The sequence below is a fragment of the Orbicella franksi genome, chromosome 12 (genome assembly GCF_964199315.1).
Source record: "Orbicella franksi chromosome 12, jaOrbFran1.1, whole genome shotgun sequence".
Lineage (NCBI taxonomy): Eukaryota > Metazoa > Cnidaria > Anthozoa > Scleractinia > Merulinidae > Orbicella > Orbicella franksi.
In genome coordinates this window covers 20,097,200-20,104,800 of record NC_138156.1, presented here as the reverse complement: position 1 = coordinate 20,104,800, position 7,601 = coordinate 20,097,200, and positions in this window count along the sequence as shown.

The window sequence follows — 7,601 nt, the reverse complement described above, 5'->3', positions numbered from 1 at the left end:
GGAAATTATCATTTATCAAGCTGGCATTTTTAGTCAGACTCACAAGACTACTGAGGCTACATGGTAATTTCACTTGCCCACCGGGCCACTGAACTTCTATTTTCACTTGCCCAAGAGCAAAATTTACTTGGCTGAGGAAATCAGACCTGGTTTTTTCCTGCCCTGAGTAGATCACAGATAACACCAAAATGTGGTAAAAACAAAAAATATTCACATAACCCATTACCAGAGTGTGTCACAGAATCTGTGAATTTTTCAGGCCTGTGTTACTGATGTTCTTACCACATTTTGATGTCTTCAGTGAACTATTACTGAACAGATGCGCGACAACGTAGAATCTATCTGCTTTGTAATACATAACAAAGAAACAAAAACAAACATTTATGACATCAGCTGTACCTTTGTCCACCAATAGAGCATAAGTGCGTGTAAGAAACAATCAAATTGTGCCTGCAAATAACTTGACTTATTATTTAAACATTGTTTGATAGGAGTTTGATTTATTGTGCATAAATATTACGATGTAGAAGATAGTGAACATTGAATATTTACTGCCACACATTTTGAGTTTAGTTCTTCTACATCCTCTGACATTCAGTGCCTTCCAATCAGAGATGCAAAGTTTTTGTCACACAGTAGCTACAGATGTAGATGTAAGATCTGTTTGATTGATGAATATTCAGGGCTCAAAATAATGGCCGGTCAACGGGCAATGTCTGGCCAGAATGGTGACTTGAATGGCCAAGAACTTCACTCACCGGTCATGTTGACCAGTCATGTCATGTTGAGACGGTCACGTTGTTCATTCTTGAATAAACAATCAAATCCCCAACTGTAAATCTGAGAGTTTTAAATCTCTTTTTTATTATGACCTCTAATGAAAACATACACCAATGCATACATGTATCTGTTCGAACGGCTAAAGACCATTTGCTTGCTGTTTGTCATGCGTTCAAGATCAATAGGAATGCCATTCAAGTGACTGGGGTTAAATCCGTTCAGAAAAATATTAAGCCAATTTTTAAATGGTCTAGCAGTGACTGGAACAAACAAACTCTATTTGTGGGTTTAATTTGGCTCACATTACATGTACTTGATTTTTGCATAAATATCCTGACCGGTCAGAAACGAGACGTGACAGAGCTAAAATTACTTTGGCCAGTCAACATGACCGGCTACAGTCCAATTTCAAAGGTCACAGTATAAATTGGAATGATAACAAACAAAATAATAACTCCAATGTAAAATTCACTGATTGATATCATACACAGAATTTGCTGATTCATACTCAGACATAACTTATCTTAGTTAACGAAATGTTTTATGTTACTTGTAGGATGAAGTAAAATTGAGAGTGGTCAATACTTGCATACTCCTTGGCATTGATGCTTGATCAGGAAAAAATCAGCCACTGAGAAGTCTACAGTACTTATGACTCTATAAGGGGTCCAAGGCCCATTTCTTGAAGGCCCTGGAAACTTTTCGGGCCCACAAAGCCATCTTTAATTGATCTGTGTCTAAAAACTAAGAGCTGTATATGCCTGAAACTTCTTGTGTGAAGGAAACCTCTGTTCATATTGAGAATAAGCGATTAAAACAGCTCTGTAAGCATAAGATTTCAGATTTTGGTATGGCTTTCTGGGTGCGAAAACTTTTTGGAACCTTCGAGAAATGGGTGCCTGGTGCATTACAGTCTAATGTGGTGACCTTCAACACTTTGATATGCTCTGGCAGCTTTCTGGCATAAATTCAACCACTTTAAACATTATTTTTAATGCTTTGAAGTATCACTTACCTGTGTTAATGAATTAGCATTAAATTTAAATATCTTAGATTGCTAGGTTGATTCTTACTGTTCAATACAGCAGCTATAAGATTTCATCATAAAAAGCAAAGGCTATGTTTACATACATGTAGTACCAGAACAGTAATTTATTAACTTATGTTGTATTACAGGAACTATGGTACTAGATAGGCCTTTCAATTTCAACAGGCCCTTATGAATTGTTGTTGTTGTTGTTGTTGTTGTTGTTCTTTTTTTTTTGTTTACAGTACAGTTTTTTATCACAAAAAAGGAAAATTTTGGATCTTCACCAGTCTGAATATTGTTTACAGTGAATGTTTTGTCAGGGGTCCAAAATGTTTGTACTGTATGGATTCTGTACAGTTTTGGAAAAATAAGGAAACTGTGACTTTGTAAACATAGCCTAAAAGATGTCAGAAGCCTTGTTTTGTGTTATGCAATGTAGTATTCCTTTGGCATGAATGTTTTTATGATGAATTTAAAATGTCAACCTCTATCTTGTGGTAAATGTTTTTTCTCCCTATTTTCTGTTATTTCAAAGGGACAATTCACTCTATGAAAAAAGTTGATCAATACTTCACACTTACATTGCAGTAATTTTCATAATAAGGTAAAGGTAAAGTCTGCATACGAGCCACGTGGCCCAACAGGCTGGAGCTTATCCTGCTTTCTGTAGCAGGAAGCGACTAGGACTATTTCTGCTCCCCCTAGATGAGATGCCAGTCCATTGCAGGGTTACCCCACCATTAAATTCGCTGCTACCCACTTATACACCTGGGTGGAGAGGCACTGAGAGTAAAGTGTGCTGCTCAACAACACAACAGAACATACCTGCCTAGAGCTTGAACCCGGATCGCTCGATCAGGAGTTGAGCGCACTACATGTAACTACGAGGCCAATGCCTCCCCCATTTCTCATTATTAGGGCCAATTTAATCCTACATTAATTACTTAGTAAGAAAAAACAGTTTATTCATTCATTTTATGACAAAGGTATTATCATTATGTTGCATTTGACTTTCTGGATTTAGTATATATTTAAGACAGGTATCCATTCGCAAACAATTTTAATTTAGTAATACACCTAAATTGCAAAATTTTCACTAGTTGTAGCTGACAACAGTATAGTTCTTAATCATTTTATTATTTATGAATTAAATAGGGCTCAATATGACATGGTTTCGCACAATCTTGAAAAGGTCTTGAATTTTAGTAGTCTTCTCGAAAAGTGCTTGAATTCGGTTAAAGGAGCTCAGTCATGGTATTTTAAAATATTTTGGCCATGCACAAAATTACATTTAAGTCGTCTTGTTATGGATAGATAGAAAAGAAAACATGTTTTATTTGTTGCAATGTATACATTGTAAACCTTATTCATGGCATATAAAAACTATTTGAATTTTACTGAGTTTGTTCTGATTGCAATAAATTTCTGATTCTGTATAAATTTGCATATTTTCTACTATTATAATTAAGGTCAACAGATTTGATTACAATAAAACAGTACATTCCATGCATTTTTCTTCAAGTTATTATTTGCAAGTCATTTATCGTACAGGGTTTCTGCCTCCCTTTTTCGATTTCCATGTTATTTACAGGCTCCCTTTTTTCAATTTACAGGTTATTTACAGGCTCCCTTTTTCAATTTACAGGTTATTTACAGGCTCCCCTTTTCAATTTACATGTTATTTACAGGTTCCCTTTTTCGATTTCCATGTTATTTACAGGCTCCCTTTTTCCATTTACATGCTATTTACAGGCTCCCTTTATCGATTTCCATGTTATTTACAGGCCCCCTTTTTCCATTTACATGTTATTTACAGGCTCCCTTTTTCCATTTACCTGTTATTTACAGGCTCCCTTTTTCCATTTACATGTTATTTACAGGCTCCCTTTTTCCATTTACATGTTATTTACAGGCTCCCATCTTCGATTTACATGTTATTTACAGGCGCCCTTTTTCCATTTACATGTTATTTACAGGCGCCCTTTTTCCATTTACATGTTATTTACAGGCTCCCTTTTTTGATTTACATGTTCTTTATGGGCTCCTTTTTTGATTTCCATGTTATTTACAGACTCCCTTTTTCGATTTACACGTTATTTACAGGCTCCCTTTTTCGATTTACATGTCATTTACAGGCTCCCTTCTTCGATTTACATGTTATTTACAGGCTCCTGTTTTCATTTTCCATGTTATTTACAGCCTCCCTTTTTTTATTTACATGTTGTTTACAGCCTCCCCTTTTTTATTTACATGTTTTTTACAGTATTATGGCACCCTCCCTGTATTAAATTTACATGTTATTTACGGGTTTCCAGGTTGAATCACAAGAAATTTACAGGCTATTTACAGTATTTGCAGGAACAGTTTACATGTTATTTACATGATCTTAGCCCTTTGCTTTGAAACATTTACAGTGTTTTCTTCATCATTTACATGTTTCACTTAAAATATTTACATGTTATTTACATGAAACCTCCAAAACATGTAAAAGGGGAAAAATCATGTAAATTATTTTTTACAGTCTTTTTTTGGTTATTTACATGTTAATTACATGTTATTTACATACTCTGTAAATTTTCAACTTTTCCAGTGAGAATGGGAAAATTTCCCTGCCTTGACACCCCGAATCGGGAAAAATACTGTTCCTGGCACGCACTGGACACGTCGCGTTTCCTGGAAAACGGTACTCCTGAATTTGTCGGTATTCTCGAAGAATACGGGTCCGTATCGTGTGATTTCCGGCCACGTCACGCGCTATTTTACGCAGTGATATCCTTTTCGTGCCTAAGTGGCACATAAGACTGCGACCAGATATTTCCACTGCTCTCTATCTGTGGCTGTCTTCTCGAGTTCTCTCTTGTTTCAATTTCTGCCTCAATCGTAATCAGCACATGATATTATATTGCTACGGCAACTGATGATCAGAGAATATGCAACCACACATAGTCATTTGTTATTAGATATACTTTTTTATCATCGGAAAAGGGAGTTATTCTATCAAGGGGTTTGCGGCATTCAGTCTATCAAACAACTCTAAAATACAAAAAAAACACAACTTCCGAAGAGAAGATTTTATCCCTGTGGGGATAAGGACCGAGGTGCTCGTCGGAAATTTTGAAAAGAACCCCTAAGAGATACCAAGATCCTGTTTTGTGGGCGTGGCTTGAAATTTTAATTCACCTTAAGAGGTACCAATTCTGAAACAACACATATTATCTCCTGCCTCTCCTGTCATATTTTTTTCAGCTCAATACCCTAAAAGGTACCGCAAAAGCTCCTGCTGTGGACCTTTCGAGGCTAAACACTCTAAGAGTGATGATCCAAATGCGCGTTTCTCGTTTAAAAAAAATAAATGTCTGTAAAAAAAACCGAAATAAATGTTTATATTTTCTTGATTTGTATGAATTGCTTATTTCATCATCAGGATGTCATTGAAGAATATGTAAACTGTGTGGGGTGCTTGTGGGGGGTAAGACACACCTCCAAATTTACACAGTTGGTTCCTTAAGTATTTAAGCCACAATTCCAGGTTCCACAATTAGGTTCTAAAGTATTCACGAAACATTTCTACATTTTTACACTTCCACGGTTGGTAACTAAAGTATTGGAGACATTTCCACAATTTCACCACATTTCCACACTTCCATATTTGGTTCCTTATGTCGTCAAGAAACATTTTCAGATTTCCACGCTTTCACAGTTAGTTACTTAAGTATTCAAGAAACATTTCCAGATTTCCATACTTCCACAGTTAGTTCACTTCCATGATTGGTACCTTAAATATTCAAGACACATTTCCAGATTTCCAGATTTCCTCAGTTAGTTGCTTAAGTATTCAACAGCCATTTCTACATTTTTATACTTCCACAGCTGGTAACTTAAGTATTCAAGACACATTTCCAAATTTTCACTCTTCCACAGTTGGTAACTTAAGAATAAAGACATATTTCCACTTTTTCCAAAAAAGCACAGTGCACAGTTCTAGAAGGGTGTCTGACGATCAATGTGGAGCCAGAAGCGTTCTAATACGTTTTAATGCTGTGCCTGGTCTGTCCCGTAAATAGGTCTCAAAGGGTCAGCGATTCGTCAGTGAAAAGTATTCTTTCTATTACGATTTCCTGATTACCCAAAATGAAGTGCTGAAATATCGCTTATGGTGCACAGTTCCAAAATTCCAGTGAAGCGAAATGCTCGCGTAGCCAAGTCGAAAGTCAACCCGATGAATTCAAACCTGCAATGAAGAATAACAGAGGGCCCTGATCGAGACAATCACTTTTAAGTCTGCCGAAACGACTCCAATTCCGACACAAGGAAGATGGCGTCGTACATTTAGGTGTCTTCCGGCGGCTTCTAAGGAATATAAAGTTCTAATATTGGCCGTGATATTTATCTGAGGGCTCTCGCCCTTGTCGTTTATGTATATCCTCCTTTGTAAATAGACGAGGGAAACAGTTAGCGTTGGGTTAATAACACAGGCAGAAGAATGCCAGGAATGCACTTCACTGTGTGTTTTCAAGACAGTGCACTAGATTCTGACACCTTCTTTGAATATTTGTAGCTCTGAACTGAAACTGAAATGTGGAGAATCCCCGTATAAAAATAAATTTGAAAGACTGGAAATCTTGAAACGAAAATTAAACTCTTGCAATGTAAGCGTTCTTTTCACGCCTTTCTCCAATACTGCTTTGTCCTTTAGCTTGTTGTTACTGTTGTTAGGATATTATGCTAGAAATGTTTTTTCGATAAAGCTATCGATTCCCCCCGAAGAGGAACAAGTAGGAAGTAGCAGTCTCGATTCCTAGAAAATACGAGCAAGTTTCTAGGAAATAGTCTTTTGATATTGCATCTGATATTATGAGGTCAGGTTATGACATGCTTCTTGTTCTGTCTGTTCTCCTGTTCACTTTGCAATTGAACACATGTAAAAGATATCATAATTTAACTGAGAAATACCCAGCAGTCTCGATTTCTAGGAATCGAGACTGCTACTGCAAGAGTAAACCAACAAACATCTGACAGTTGCAAGTCAAGTACGTTGGCTATGATGGGGGAAGGAGCATGTGTCTGCAGGGTCACAGCCGAAAAGAAAGCCTATAATTATAAGATTACTTTTATAAAGAAACTGTTTACTCCGCACTTTCGATTTCCGAGAATTTCGCTTGAACATCGAAAGCTTAATATTTAGAGAAGAGATGCAGACGCCTGTATACCGGTGAAGCTATACGAGTTTATGCCCATTTGTCAATTTGTAGATCCTACGTTGGCAGCGTTTATCGGATGCGGTCCCTTGCAGTTTCTGGTTTCCCATTTGTCAAGCCTAGCCGGCGGTTTTGGATATATTTCCCTTTTATGACTAGTTTTGGCATCAAAACAAAACTGCATTCAACACACAGGGCTTCTCCAGTCTCTAATACTTTCGTTTACCGGTTAAGTCCTAATCTGTGTTGCCGACTTGGTTGAAGAAGGAGGAGGAGGAGAAGGAGGAGGAGGAGGAGGAGGAGGAGGATTTCATCACTTAAGGTAAGATAAACACCGTAAACTGATTGCTATTCGAGAAATAAACAGGCAGTTTCCCAGTCGATTGATTATTCCTTCCTTTCTTCCACTTTAGGTTATTTTTTTACACTTGTCTGCGTTTACAAATGAATCCGGTCCTGGGCCCGTTTCTCGAAAGCCCCGGAAACTTTTCGGGCCCGTAAAGCCATTTTTAGTTCGTCTGTATCTAAAAACGGAGAAGTTTATACTTCTGAAACTTCTTGTATGCACTAAACCTCTAGTCATATTAAGAATT